Source organism: Cibotium barometz, chromosome 66, assembly GCF_041138505.1.
Source record: "Cibotium barometz isolate CiBa-2024 chromosome 66, ASM4113850v1, whole genome shotgun sequence".
Lineage (NCBI taxonomy): Eukaryota > Viridiplantae > Streptophyta > Polypodiopsida > Cyatheales > Cibotiaceae > Cibotium > Cibotium barometz.
In genome coordinates this window covers 16,166,057-16,181,519 of record NC_141111.1, presented here as the reverse complement: position 1 = coordinate 16,181,519, position 15,463 = coordinate 16,166,057, and the positions used below count along the sequence as shown (strand labels likewise).

Genomic DNA, 15,463 nt, shown 5'->3' with positions numbered 1-15,463 from the left:
CAGCCCACAGGCGGCCAGCCAAGCTAGCGCCGGCAGCCAGCCAAGCCAACACCGGCGGCCAACCCACAGGCGGCCAGCCTTTCCCTACAGTGGGGGGGGACCGCGTGTCAGGCAAATTTTTATTTTTTTTTGTTTTTTTTAATCCAACAAACACCTCTCTCCCGACAGTGGAGGGATAATCCAGGGTGGTTCAAGCGCAGGTTCCCACGGGGAATAATTTTTTTTATGAGCTACAGGCACCTTTCTCTCGGATCGGAGCATCACGGAGTAGCGACGCTTGTAGAGACTCGCAGCGCAACACAAATCGGTAGTCGACGACAGTCGTCGCAGCAGCCGACCGTAAGAAGGGGGGTGACTATTCTCTCTCCACCACTGCTCATTTTATTACCGTTTTTTTTGTAATTTTAGAGTTCTCGCATTTTTATTTGTGCAAGAATTAAAATATGTATGCTAGGCGTAGTGTGTCCCCACCGCCTTCTACTTCTCTAGGGTTTTCAGGTCTCTTATCCTCGATCGCGGGTTTGACCCCCCGACCGAATTGTCAGGCCGTATACACCCGACCGTTGTCCGGTCCGGAGTGCGCTCGTTGATCACGCATGATCCGCCAGCGCCCTCCTCGTCTGTTGACCCCACCTTAGGACCCAGCAAGCCCGCAGCGGCCCCGCAGTATAGCAGATGACCCCTTTCTGGCCAATGAGCCAGATGACATGAACACCGACGTCGCCGAGGGGGTCAAGGAGGACCTCTTGGAATATGACGACGATGATTATGACCTATTGGACCCTGCCGATGTCCTCACAGAGACGGAGCTCTCTAGTGGACTTTTTAAATATCTTAATGCAAAACTGAACAATATGGGTAAATTCCAGGCTGACTTAGTCACGATGCTACAGAGCATCTCCACACGGTTAGACGCATTGACAGCCGCCTTGGCTAGTACTCTGACTCCTCATGATAGACGAGCTCCTGCAACACGGGTGAGCGTAGCCTCGCCAGTGGTTGTAGGAGTACATGCCGATGCGCCTGCGGGGCCGTCCGTAGAGACAGCTTCGTCCCTAGTTTTGGTGGCGAGAAGAAGGAGAGAAACAAGGACTCGGTCAACATGTTTCTAGCGAAGTGGTCAGACTTGCACGCACTGTGACAGCAGCCTAGCCGGGTGCAGCCCAATAGAGGCTAGCCTCTCATTAACCGGCAAAGCGTACAAGTGGTGGATGAGTTTGACAACTCGTCCTGTCACTTGGACGGAGTTTGAAACGATGTTTTGAAAAGAGTTTTTGCCTGTTAATGAGGCGGAGAGAAGCTGGGAGTTATGGGACAAGTGCTCGATGGAGAACAAATCCCTGACTCAGTACATCTCAGACTATAGGGAGATAGTACTCAAGCTAAAGGGGATCGATGCATTCCAGACATTGCAAGGCTTTAAAAGAGGCCTCAAAGATGATTACCTTGAGTATGTAGAGCCCTTACAGCCTAAAGACTTAGCAGAGGCAATTAAGTATGCGCAAATATTTGATGACATCAAGCGCCGTAATGCACGTGGTGGCTCGAGCAAGACTGAGGGTAGTGAGAAGAGGAGGTCAGGCCTTAAAAGAAAAGGGTTCCATAGTGATAAGCAGGGGGATAGGATGCACCAGGGAGGACAGGGTGGTCATTGGTCTAAAACCCGCAACCATCCAGAAAGAAAAGAGACAGTGAAGTCCAAAAAAAAAGAGGAGTATATTAAAGCGCGAAAGGAAAATCGTTGCTTTAATTGCAACGATGTAGGGCACATGAACGCTGAGTGTCCAAAGCTTAAAGCTAGCACGAGCGGCAACGAGCCCAAAAGAGATGGTAAATCCTCTAGGCAGTTGTATATAGTGCAGAGACTCCCTCTCAGTTTCGCAGAGTTCAGAGAGGTGATTGTGTGTCATTGTGATGAGCATCACGCTAGTTCGGTGACACCAGCGATGTGGCAGCCTACTGTAGGTCCGCATGACATGGTGCGCATGTATGGCACCATAGGTGGCCCTAGAGTCATAGTTTTTATCGATGATGGAGCTAGCCACAACTTCTTGAACTACTCGTCGTTAGTCATGAGTATACTATTGGTCTAGACTGTTGACCTTGCCAACGGGTGTGACAAAACGGTATGGAATACCGTAGTATTGGGGGTCCCATTATCTATGCAGGACTATGAGGCTCCGCTTGACTTTCAGGTCATGCACTTAGCCAGAGCAGATGTATATCTAGGTAGGGAGTGGCTGTATGGCTTGGGCCCTAGTCTAGCTCGGAGTTACCTACATAGAGTTACCTACATAATACGCTACGTTTTGAGCATGGAGGTAGAGTCATTACCCTATAGGGCGACCGTACTGTCCCCGCCACACCACTTATTTCCTCCATGGAGCTGTGCATAGCGGTCCGCAGAGGCAAGATAGCAGAGGTATATGCTTGTTACCCTCTTTTAAATTCTGTTTCCGTAGATGAAACTGTAAATGTTGTTTGTGTAGACAAACAAGGAAAACAAAATAACCTTGGACGAGACCCACTGTTTGAAAACCCTGTTTGGCATGCATGCTCAAACAAGAAAAAATCCAAGGTGAAAGAGACATTAAAGAAAAAGTACATAGATAATTTAATAAATTTATTAGAGGAATTTTAGGATGTTTCTCCTGATGATTTGCCAGATGGCTTACCACCATCTAGAGAAGTAGACCATGGCATCAAAGTTATGCTAGGATCAAAACCTATAAGCAAACCTGCTTATAGGTTAAGCCACTCCGAGGCACAGGAGGTGGAAAAACAATTGACGAAATATTTGAACAAAGGCTTTATTCGGCCTAGTTCAAGTCCGTGGGCATCGCCTATTCTTCTGGTAAAGAAGAAAGATGGATCTATGCGGATGTGCATAGACTATAGGGCTCTTAATCAGATAACGATTAAGAACAAGTATCCGATGCCACGCATGGATGAGTTGTTTGATCAACTCTATGAATCGAGATACTTTACAAAAGTAGACCTGAGATCAGGGTATCATCAGGTTAGAATTAAAGTAGAAGATGTTGCGAAGACAACATTTAGGACCCGTTTCAGGCATTTTGAGTTTTTGGTTATGCCATTTGGACTAACCAATGCTCCAGTGACGTTTATGACGCTGATGGACAGCATTTTACGTCCATATGTGGAAAAATTCATAGTAGTTTTCCTAGATGATATTCTTGTGTACAGTAAGACACAGAAAGAACACATAGAGTATTTTCGTCTAGTATTCGAGTTGTTGCGAGAGCACAAACTATTTGCAAAGAAGAGCGAATGTGAATTTTTTGAAATAGAAATTCACTACCTTGGCCATATTATATCCGCTCTGATGGTACGTGGATGGAGCCAGAAAAAGTAGAGGCTATTCTTAAATGGCCAGCACCGAAGAATCTCGAGGAACTGCAGATTTTTCTTGGCATGTCGGGGCTCTACCGATAGTATGTGAGAAGGACTACTCGAAGATCGTAGTCCCGTTGATTGACAAGGTTGGGGGGAAGCCCAACATAAGAGCTTTGATAAGCTCAAGGTGACCGTAGGCAGCTGCACCTGTTTTGACTATTGTCGATCCAAATGAGCCGTTTGTCTTGGAGCTAGTAAAATGAGGCCATTGGGGATGTACTTATGAAAAGGGGACGCCCAATTGCATTTGAGAGTAAAAAGTTAGATCGTGTGCAGCGTAACTACTCAGCTTATGAGCGAGAGTTACTAGCGATAGTTCATGCACTCAAAAAGTGGAGACACTATTTATATGGTGCTTCTTTTGAGGTCCGAATGGACCATGAAATTCTGAAATGGCTTTCAAGTCAAAGTGAGATGAAGGGTAGAAAAGCTCGGTGGGCGGAGATTCTACAGGAGTTTGACCTTTAGATACGTTACTAGAAAGGTAAGTATAACGTGGTGGCAGATGCACTTAGTTGCATGCCACAGATTAATGAACTTAGTTTCACAGTCTTCAAGAATGATTTCTTAGAGTCACTACGTGGTTTATGTTGTTGAAATATACAAGTGAATAGGGTGTGTGCGGGAACAAGCCCTTGGTTAGAGACTGTAAAAGAGAATGTGTAAATGTGAAAGAACCTGTGAAAAGGTGAGAAGAATCTCCTAGAAGAGAATAAATGGTAGCATGAGAAGATTTAGGAAGTGTGGAGATATTCTGGGAGATATTCTGGGAAAAGTGAAGAGGTGGAGAGAATCAAGCAAGAGAGGTGGAGTGAATCAAGGAGAAATCAGTGGGATTAGATGCTTGGATGTAAACTCTATAAATTGAGGCATTGGCCTATGAGAATTTGCTGGTTTTTTATTATCCATGCCTACATTAAGTTATTTGCTAAGTACTCACTAGTTACTCTTAATTATTTGCCTACATTAAGTTATTTGCTAATTACCCACTAGTTACTCTTAATTATTTGCCTACATTAAGTTATTTGCTAATTACTCACTAGTTACTCTGCTAATCACTTTGTTAATGATGTTGATTCTAGTATTTGATCCACCATAGCTCATCACATTTCTCTAATTTCAACATGGTGTCAGAGCCATGCCTAGAATCCATCATTTTGTGAGCCCATTATCTTGCTAATCATTTTGCTAATTAGAATTAGTAGCTAATTATAATTTTCTCTCTTTTTTCAACTCACCTCTGTACCCCCAGCTGGTGGAGGAGCTCTAGCTCCTTGCACACTCATCATTAGGTCAAACCCTTTTAACCCTAGCTAGCCAACTCATAGAAGCTCTAGCCAGTCAAGACAGAAGCGCAAACCGCCGTCGGGGCTGCTTGCAGAAATCGACGATTTATCAAGCGCCATTTTTCTGAGGATATTTTGACATTGCAATCAAATTGCTCTAATTCCTCTTAGCCCCAGGAGTTTTCAAGCATGCTCTACAAGCTTGTGAAGACAGAATTCAATTTGATCAAGTCTACAGTGAGATCCAAGCTCTTCATCAAATCTGCAAGTGACTTTGGTAAAACAGAGATTAAGCTTTCAATATTTGGTCAAATCTTGTGTTTCTTGGCTTAATCCTCTACTAGACTCATTGCTATTGATGGCTTTGAAAGCATTTGAGCTCATTTGAAGTCTAAGGCACCAGATTTGGACTTCTCGCATACTCTGTTTTTTGTACACAAAACAATGGATTAATTTGTTAATCAGTGATTAATCAGTACTAATCACTGTATTTTGGTGTAATTGAGGGTTCAAATTAACTATTAGATATCTGATACAGATCCCTATAACTTCAGATTACAATTCGGAGTTGGTTTGATACTCCAACCATTCCATACAAATTGGTTACCGTTGATTTAATGTAATTTCTGGTGATTTTATGCTGATAAATTTGTTGTAATCTTCTCTTAAACACTAGATTGAGTTATAAAAGGGTAGACAGTGTCCTTGAATCTTGAAATTGGATCAAGAGGTAAGACCCCCTTCACATTATCATGAGTATAGCACAAGAAATAGCCAAATTTAATGGGGAGCAGTTTTACACATGGCAGACAAAAACCATGTATTTGCTCATGAGAAAAAATCTGTGGGGGCTAGTTGAGGGAAGAGATGAATGTCCAGAGAGAGAGAAAAATGAGTGGAAGAGCAAGAATGAAAAAGCATTAGGACTTATTGCACTCAGTTTAAATGATGAAATCATTCATCACATCACAGGGATACAATGGGCAAAAGACGCATGGGATGAACTCAAATTATTTGGCACACAAGCAAAAAATTCAAAGATAAATCTGTTAATGCAATTCTATAAATTGTACATGAAGGAAAGTGAACCTTTAATCACACACTTGAACAAATATAAAAGCATTAAGCATTAGCTGGCAACTATTTGCAAAAAGGTAGAAGATGATGAGGCATTAGCAGTGCTTCTGAAGAGTGTGGACAAAGGTGAATATGAAAATATTGTAGCAACACTAAAGAATGTACCTGAATTAAAGCTACACGAGATAGAAGCACTCTACTAGAGCATGAGAGCAAAGGCGAAGAGAAGAAATGGCTCGACTCAACAGCAGGAGAAGAAAAAGCATTCTTCACCCGAGGAGAATTCTCTCGAGGACGAGGACATGGAAGAGGCAGAGTAGGAGGAAGAACCTTCACTTGCAACAACTGTGGAAAGCCAGGTCACATGGCAAGAGACTGCTACAGCAAACCCAATGGAGAAGGAACGACATCGACAAACTTCATGGAGGCTCCAAAGGAAGTGGAGTCAAATCATCTTTTCTGAGAGAGAGAGAGAGAGAGAGAGAGAGAGAGAGAGAGAGAGAGAGAGACCCCACAACCCAATGTAACCTGCCCCAACAAAGTAAAACCACCTCTGAGCCACCGATGATGTAGGCCACGTGGTAGATGTATGTGTGAGCACTTTAGTTAAGGTCGCGGGCACTTGGAGTAGCCTTGGAAACATAGAGAGAGAGAGTGTCAAGGACTATGAGTTTAGGGACTTGAGGCACTGGTCTCGTAGGCTATCAAGTAAGAGAGAAACTTGGTATAGGGTCCAGGTGTGGTAAGATAACTTGAGGGGAGGTGTGCTAGACACTAGTCGTTTCGCACAGTATCAAGTAAGAGAGAAACTTGGTATAGGGTCTAGGTGTTCTAGGAGTATTCACTTGAGGGGAGGTGTTGAAATATACAAGTGAATAGGGTGTGTGCAGGAACAAGCCCTTGGTTAGAGGCTATAAAAGAGAACTGTAAAAGAGAATGAGTAAATGTGAAAGAACCTGTGAAAAGGTGAGAAGAATCTACTAGGAGAGAATAAAGGGTAGCATGAGAAGATTTAAGAAGTGTGGAGATATTCTAGGAGATATTCTGGGAAAAGTGAAGAGGTGGAGAGAATTAAGCAAGAGAGGTGGAGTGAATCAAGGAGAAAGTGAAGAGGTGGAGTGAATCAAGGAGAAATCAGTGGGATTAGATGCTTGGATGTAAACTCTATAAATTGAGGCATTGGCCTAATGAGAATTTGCTGGTTTTTTGTTATCCATGCCTACATTAAGTTATTTGCTAATTACTCAATTACATCTTAATTATTTGCTAATCACTTTGTTAATGATGTTGATTCTAGTATTTGATCCACCATAGCTCATCACATTTCTCTAAACTCAACATATGTGAGCACGATCCATCTTTTACAGAGGTCTGGCGCGCTGTACACATACGCACTTCTTCACAGACGCAACCACCTCCCTCGTTGGCACGGATTGCTAGTCTGGAGAGACTAGCCGAAGGTGCAACGGGAAGGGAAGCGAGAGTTAGTCCAGAGAGACTAGCCGTGTCTTCTGGGTATAGTTTGGAGCGGGAGAGCTTTGACGTAGGCCCTTCATCACCTTTGACTGCCACGGCTTCAAAGGGGAGTGATAAACTTCGTCGGGGGGAGAAATATGCTAATTACTCCATTGACAAGACGGGTACTTACTCAACTCTTCTTAAGGGGGGAGTAATGTCACACGTAGGCTCCTGTGACCGACCGGATGGCCAGACGGGGCTTTAGCATCAACGCCTCAGCCGGAGCACCAAGGACGTGGCCCCATCGGGGGTTCAGTGGGAGAGGATGCCCATGCGGAGTCATGGGCGGCCAGGCTAGTGTGGATGGCAGGCCACACACTATATAGCCTGGGGGATGAGGGGCAATCCTCATTCTTCCTCTGTGGGGCTGGGTGGTGAGCCAGAGGCTGTCCCCTCCTGTGGTAGCGCCCGTAGTGGTGCTACGGTGATCTAACAAGTTTTGACTATCACATCATGCTTTATACTACTGGAACTATGTGCATGCCAATGATGATTTATATGTTTTATTTTGAATGGTCATCAACTACAAGCTTCAAGATCCGATTATCATGCTTATAGGCTCTGGAATTCAATGCAAAATATTAATATTTTAAGCCTTTTGTAGATAGTTTTGGAATGTACACATTGCCTTATAATGTTTATAGGCTATGAACTTCGATGTGTTGCAGAATATTAATCTCTTAAGCCTTTTGCAGATAACATTTAAATTTGCCATTTATAATATGTAATAACTTTTTCTTTTTGCATGGATGGCACATGTATTTTGTGATTGATATAAAGATTTTACAACCTTACATAGACTTCAAGATAAGTTCACTTTTGTGCCCGTTTGGCACTGCGAGCGAAAATGAAGATGAAGATGCAGAAAAAGACAATGAATTAATTTAATTATTGTCTTCGTCTTTATTCATTTTTGGGACCTAAACACCTTATGTATTTTGCAACTTTGTATATAATTTGCAAGTAATAAAAACCATGACATTGCTATTATATTGCAAAACAAATTTGGTGTTTTAAGTGTTTGTCTTTAAAAAGAAGTTAAAATAATGTGATTTTATAAAAAACGAGGATAGAATGGGTGAGATATGGGGAGACATATCTCCCCACATATCTCACCCATTATGTCCCCAATTTTTTTTGCAGGTAGTACGTGGCTATATGCACTACTATGAACGTGGTTATTTGCACTATTGTAGCCATGTGCTCTTAGTCGCATCCATAGCGACGGGAATGTTTTTTTCCATTTATATATCCTTTGAAATTTATGTGGCTCTTCATGTGGTTGCGCTCTTCGTTTGTTGTAGTGAATCATTTTTTGGCGCACCATCTATAACACTAGTGTACTTAAAAGGTTGGCTACTCCTAATGGTTTTTTGTTTGTGTAAAAACCATAACCTCCAAAAGTAAAGAAAGTTTTCCATAAAACTACCTGTAAACATATATAACAAAATGGAAATGTGGGGAACTTGAAATCCATGTCATACCTAAAGAAGATGAATACAAAAAGGACATAGGGAGGATGAAAAATAAAAGCAAGAAGAAAAAGAAAATATAATTTAGAGCTTCAAGTAGAATTCAATGGCGAGGACAAACAAGAAGAATGTAAAAATTGAAAGGAATGAAAAGGAGGTAGCTTATTAGAGAAAAGTGTGTGTGCATGTGTGTGTTTGATGAGAGCTATCTTTGCTCAAATATACAAGGACAACAATACCCCTAATATTATAGTTATATTAAAGAAAACATATTGTCATACACTACGAACCTTACATTCAATTTGAACACTCTTCTTGTTTTATTTTTCAAATAACCGTACCTCATAAGAGGCTCATTGAAAATAGAAGGTCTTTTACTTTCTTGTCGAGTTATAGAAAAATGTACATGAATACGAGGTTTCTCATTTGAAAAGGTGAGAAAATCCACACACAATGGGTTACCTTTTAATCTCTATCTTTTGGGGGAAAAACATGGGTATAAATAATTGTATTATTGAAAGAAAGGGATAGAGAGTACATATCACTCCTTAACTCAGGCTAGACACCCAAAAAAAAAAGCATACTTAAGGGGTGTATCTAAAGTATAAAAATGCATTTTTGAGGGGTATTTAAAATACCCTTTGAACACATGTACTTTATAGGCTTTTTAAATAGTGGACCCCCATACTTTATAGGATTTTTAAGTAGTAACCCCCTCTCCCTTGCCCAGAAATAAAGTGAGCGGCACCTAGATGAGTGGATCGGCATTGAGCGGCACCTAGATGAGTGGACCCACCCTTTCTAATAGTTCAAGAATGGCTCTTTTATGGTTACTGAGCTAGAAAGTCTAGATGTAGACAGTATCCATATGCTTTCCCCTCTCTCTCTCTCTCTCTCTCTCTAGCATCCCCTTATTGTGTGTGTCTCTCATATTTTATAATAAAGTTCTTAAGGAATCTGTCTATCTCTCTCTCTCTCTCTCTCTCTCTCCCACCCCTTTATTGTGTGTGCCTCTCATATTTAATACAAAAGAGGAGGATTTTCTTAAGGAATTCCCATCTTGTTCTCTTCTTCTTGGTGTTTCCGTGAGTTCTCTCTCTCTCCATATAAATTTTCGGTTTTGTCTTAAAAGACAAAAATGCAAGCATGGAGCTTTGCAACCTAGTACTTAGTATTAATTACGGTGTTCGAGAAAGTATTTCGACCAAGTTACTAATACTTAAAACCCAAAGGGAGATTAGACTCGGTGAAATTGAGCGAGCGTTCAAACTTCAGGGAGCTAACACGTGGTAAGGCCCGCGCGCTGACACACAGGCTATATTGCCCATGAATGAATGATGCTCAATTTTCTTGCTAGATCTTGTGTGCGAATTTCGAAGGCAGATGCTTTTGCTCCCTAGCCACTCTAGCCACTGCCTATATGCTACGGAGGTGTTCAGCCACGCTCACACAAGTTGCATCTTACAACTGTGTAAGGCTCAAGCCTCAAGATTCAATTAGCCTTAGCCCATTAAGCCCGTCTGTTTAAGCATGTAGAAGCGACAAGCCTTGGGAGGTGTAGCCATTACTCTAGAGTATGTACTCTCTATAGGTTTGCTTCGTCTAGTTTGTACCACATTGAGGAGGACATATCACTAATATATACGGGAGAATCATAAACGTGTCATGAAATGTTTGGGGTGTATATCGACTCTTCCTCACTATAGAAACAATGTTGATTAGTAGTGTGGGGCAGATAGTAGAACATTTATTATGTTCATTATGTGTAACTTGGAGGTGGGTTTGGGTTGGGGACAAGGTTTCTTTTTGATGGGCGTCATTCCCAAGTATTATTTCTATTAAACTTGTTATTATTATGAAGGGTGACTCAACCCGTCAAAAATCATCCTTTGTTGGGGGTACTCTACTGGAGTAAGGGGGTCTACACACTTTTAACGGGAAACTTGAAAAACTTCAGTATAAAGAGGGTGGGCAAATGTATGGATGAGGGAGACTCCTTGTCCATGAAGTTTTGGGGGTGAGATTTCCGTAAAAAATCAAAATTCCATTCACTTTTTGTCGCGCATCACATTTCCACCCAAATTGTGTCATTTCTAGAGGAAAAAAATTAGGGAAGCTTTGTAAAAAGAGCGTGGGCAGGAAGATTGATGAGGGAGATTGCCCGTCCACGAAATTAGGCAAGCAAGATCTCCCTAAAAATTTGGTCTTTTTGACGCGCTTTGCACTTGCATCTCAAGCATGTAATAACCCCTTAAGAGTGAAGGAAAAAGCAAAGGTAGCTTTCACTCTTTTGTTGTGTTGTGTGAGAAGCAAGTATTCAACGAGAGCTTAATGGGACAGATAGTTTAACATTTATTAAACTCATTGTTTATTTGTAATATGTTTGGCTAGTGAGAATTGTAGTAAAGAGTAAGGGCCAAGGATGATTTTTGATAAGCAAGGTCATGCTTCAAAATGTTGAATAGGTTAAAGAAAAAAAAGTGCTTTTTTCATATTTTACCACATTTTTTTGACAAAACAGGATGATTTTTTTATGAGCTAGGTCACGCTTCAAAATGAGAGAATAGGTTTTCTAAAAATAATGTTTGTTTTTTCACATTTTACCTTATCTTTTGACAGGCACTCAAGATGAGTGGCCATATTTTAGGCCAAAATGTCCAAAAAAGGGACATCAGGCTCATCAAAAGGGAACCTTGGGATTAGTCAAGGAAAAAAGCAAAGCTTGCTTTTTCGAGTTTGTGGGGAGGGCAAAAGCAAAGCTTGCTTTTCTAGTTGTGGGAGGGTTTGGCAAAAGCAAAGCTTGTATTTGTAGTCTCTCTTGTGGGAGGGTTTAGTAAAAGCAAAGCTTGTTTTTGTAGTCTCTATGCTTGGGAACGAGTACACATTGTACACAAGCGTGGGGGGAGTGTGTGTGAGAGAGAGGAGAGAGAGAAAGAGAGAGGGGGGAATCTAAAGGCACTGATGGAGTGATGAAAAAAATCACAATCGAGTGTGATCTTCAAGAATCAAAAGCACAGAGTGCGGAAGGGGGCAAAAGGGGGGTGATGAGACATGTTGACATGGGACGTGTAAGGGCGTACAGGGGGCACGTGTGCTAAAGAAGGTGGTGCCGTGCCGTGTGGCAGCTACGCGACTCAGCAAAAGCTTCGCAGCCTTGTGTCAGGGATTGAGTGCGTGAGACGGAGAGAGCCTGTGATCAGCCTCCCCGCGGCTCCCCATCCTCCTCCTCCTTCCAGAAAAATATTAACCTGCGTGAGTAGTAGTACGGCAGAGAGCTTTTCGGTTTGCGACCACTGCAGGCTCTGAGCTGCTCGCATCTACATCTAGCCTCGTTATATCATCATTTCCCCCTCCCACATCTAGCCTCCCCCTCAGACTTCCTCTTATGTTCATCACCTCTTCAATGCTCCCTTGTACCTCTCTCTTTGACGCTACTTCCTTTTAAAACATTCACTACATAACAGTAGCGCTTTGGCAAAAACCTTGCTTTGACCAGAGGCTGTAGTCATGTTCCCCTTCCACCAAAGGGGTTTATCATTATCTATAACAATCAATATGAATATTAATTAATCATGTTCCCCTTCCACCAAAGGGGTTTATCATTATCTATAACAATCAATATGAATATTAATTAAGCAAAGGTTTTCTCCCTTACCACGTATCACTTTCTCTTGCCGTCTCATGTAAAACCATCTTCTTTGCTCTTCCTTTAATTTGCTCTTCCTTTAACTCATGTGGCATCAATCTACAAACAGCCAAACTTTGCACAGGTGGGGTAGTGCCACATAGCAACGTGCCGGTATAGATCTAGCCCTCTTTTTTTAAGAATTGAGATGGTTCTACTCACATACCTTTCGTAGTTGAGTGGAGAGTTTAGAGAAAAAAATGCCCTTGACTAAGGTTAAACTAGACCTCGGTGTTACTTTTAAAATTTAGACCTCGAAGTTACTCACTTGTTGGTAGTGCTACAATTTGGAGGTTGTCGTACACTTCCAAAGGAGTTCACCCTTAGAAGACTAGATACCAAAATTTTCCTTCAAAAGAAAGTCAAAGTTGTTAAAAAAAAATAGATTTTCCCTTCCAATCTCTTGACATGGCAATGGTTCAGGTTTAACACAAGCCCCGTGTATCAAGTTTTGGGGTTGTCCTTCAAATTCGAAGGTTGCTTCAAAGTATCTAGCTAGAAGCTGTGCTCATGTGCATTAGGGTAGGTGAGAATCAAGGTTGCTTTTTGACAGGTACCCTTACCCTTCATTTTGATGGGACTCCATTGGTTTTTTTGCAAGTTTTTACCACTGTGTATGTAATTTAGGATGGGAGACCTCAAATTTTACGGGTATTTTGATGGTCAAAGTGCCCAAAAAGGCATGACTACTGTCAAAATTCAAGCCTAGTATGTGCATATTGGCATGCTTGTAAAGCTCCTATAGACACTCTACATAAAGATGCACAATTCACGAAGTACATAAATATTGAAAGCAATGACAATCCATCATTTAGGTCATCTTGATGCCACAATTTAGGATGAGCTAGATTACAATGAAAAAACCCTGTAATGAATGTGTCATGATCGTGAATATGTGAACTTCGATCAATATTGAATTTTTCTTAACTTGTAAGTTGAAATCGTAAATATTATTAATCGAAATTGCTCTCTCTCTCTCTCTCTCTCTCTCTCTCTCTCTCTCCAAGCTTTGAGCCTTATTTGGAGGTTTAGTAGGAGCAAAGGTTCTTAGCTATCCCTAGGCACAATACAACCCTCACATGAAGGTGGCCATCGGCTACAACGACTTGGGACATCATGCTCAAGGGTTAAATCAGCTCTGCCAACTTGCTACACGTTATAGAGTGGGATATGTATAGAAAATGTACCTTGGAGCAAAGATTCTTAGCTGTCCCTAGGCACAATACAACCCTCACATGAAGGTGGCCATCGAGTACAATGAGCTGGGACATCGTGCTTAAGGGTTAAATCGGCTCTACCAACTTGCGTACACGTTATAGAGTGGGATATGTATGAAGTTAAGAAAATGTACCTTGGAGGCTTAATAATATGCTTCATGAGTATGGGAGGACATGTGATGTTGTAACAATATGGATTGTCATTGCTTAAAGAGTCAATACAGTTAAGACAATATTTTTATGGGTGATAAATGGGTGGAAAGTTGGCAATGATACTTTGAAATTCAAGGTTAAAAACATATATATACATATATATATACATATATATATATATATATATATATATGCAAATTGGCAATGACATTTTGAAGATTCAAAACATTACAAATATTTTATAGTTTCCCTTTTGCAGAAGAAGAACAAGAAGATGATGATTAAAAACATATAGATGGATGATATGTGGATCATGTGGAAGGTATTTGAGCGATAGGGGCCAAAGGGCCATATAAACGTAGGCTCTATTGAGGCTGTATTGTCTCTATCGTAAGGTACATGGCTGATACTGACGCAGCAACCCCGCCTATTTGAAGATGCAGTCATGTCCCATCCACACTGAGCTGATGAGACGCTTCCCACCCAGAGAGAAGGACGAGACTGGTCGCAGGTCGTCGTCGGAGACTACGACGACGGAGGGCTCACGGGGATGTCGCCTGTACAGAGAGTAGTTGCGTTCCTGTGAATCTTTTCACCACAATATATAATTTTAAAGGAACAAAGTAAGATATGCACACACACACACACAGACCCCATCATCTACAGTTGCTTGTTGTGATTGACTTTAATCAGCGTGGAGAGAGAGAGAGTCACGATGCACAGTAAAAGAAGGGCTCTCCCCTCACTACTACTACTATTTCTGTGCTTTTGGGCGTCCCTTCTCTTCTCACATTTTCCAAAGCTTTGTAAGAAGGAAGGAAGGTGCACACGGATGCAAGCGTTTCCGAGGTTATGGAGACGGTAAGAATTGTTTTCGATGATTTGATGTGGCTTGAGAAGATGGCTTAGAAAGGCCTTACAACTTACAATTGTTGTGGGTTTTTTCTATAAAGGAAGGACGCTCAGTGCCCGAGGAGGAGATGAAGAGAGAACTCAGAACATTCAATGTTCAAAACTTCAAATTTGAGCTCAGCTGGAGCAGTGAGCATTCCGTGTGTGAAAAAAAACTGTTTCATTTCTTTTTTAGACATCCATAATTACTCTCAGCCTCTGCAGACTACTTTTCCCATGTGCCCACCCTAGCATTCCCCAAAACTCTTGAATGGGTTCCAACTTCCAACTGTCCCATCCTGTGAAAGAATAGGTGGAAAGGGCACATGCCAATTCAAAGCTTAATCTCAGACTGCTGTAAAGGAAGTGGGCTTTAATCTATTATTGCATTTTGCCCTCTCTCTCTCTCTCTCTCTCTCTCTCTCTCTCTGCGCTCTTCATGAAGAGAAAGCCCCCCGAAGACACAGACTCTTCCTAGGTTCTTGCTAAATGGACTGAAATTATATGGCCGTAAGTCTCGAAAAACCCTAACCGCTTTCCCAAACAAGCCCCCTTCTATCAAGAGAGGACTTGCTACTTTCCAGCATCTACTCGTTAACTACCCTAAACATGGCCTTCTTCTGCTTTCATCTCCTAGAAGATGTCTTTTGACAAGGTATTTGAACCCTCTCACAGTCCTAGAGGTGTCTTTTGACAAGGTATTTGAACCCTCTCACAGTCCTAGTTATTGTCTCATTGGGGCCACTG

The 15,463-nt window shown here is 41.8% G+C and overlaps 1 protein-coding gene across 11 annotated transcripts in view; it reads left to right on the top strand.

Moving 5' to 3' along the window:
• The first annotated feature begins 14,530 nt into the window (after positions 1–14,530).
• Positions 14,531–15,463, top strand: part of LOC147602813 (uncharacterized) — a 54,092-nt gene continuing 53,159 nt past the window's right edge. For 2 of the 11 annotated variants that reach the window (XM_086797614.1, XM_086797610.1), the window contains exons 1-2: positions 14,532–14,686; positions 14,779–14,877. The gene's annotated coding sequence lies outside the window, so the exon portion shown is untranslated. The other 9 variants (XM_086797619.1, XM_086797612.1, XM_086797621.1 and 6 more) reach the window with 8 other exon arrangements.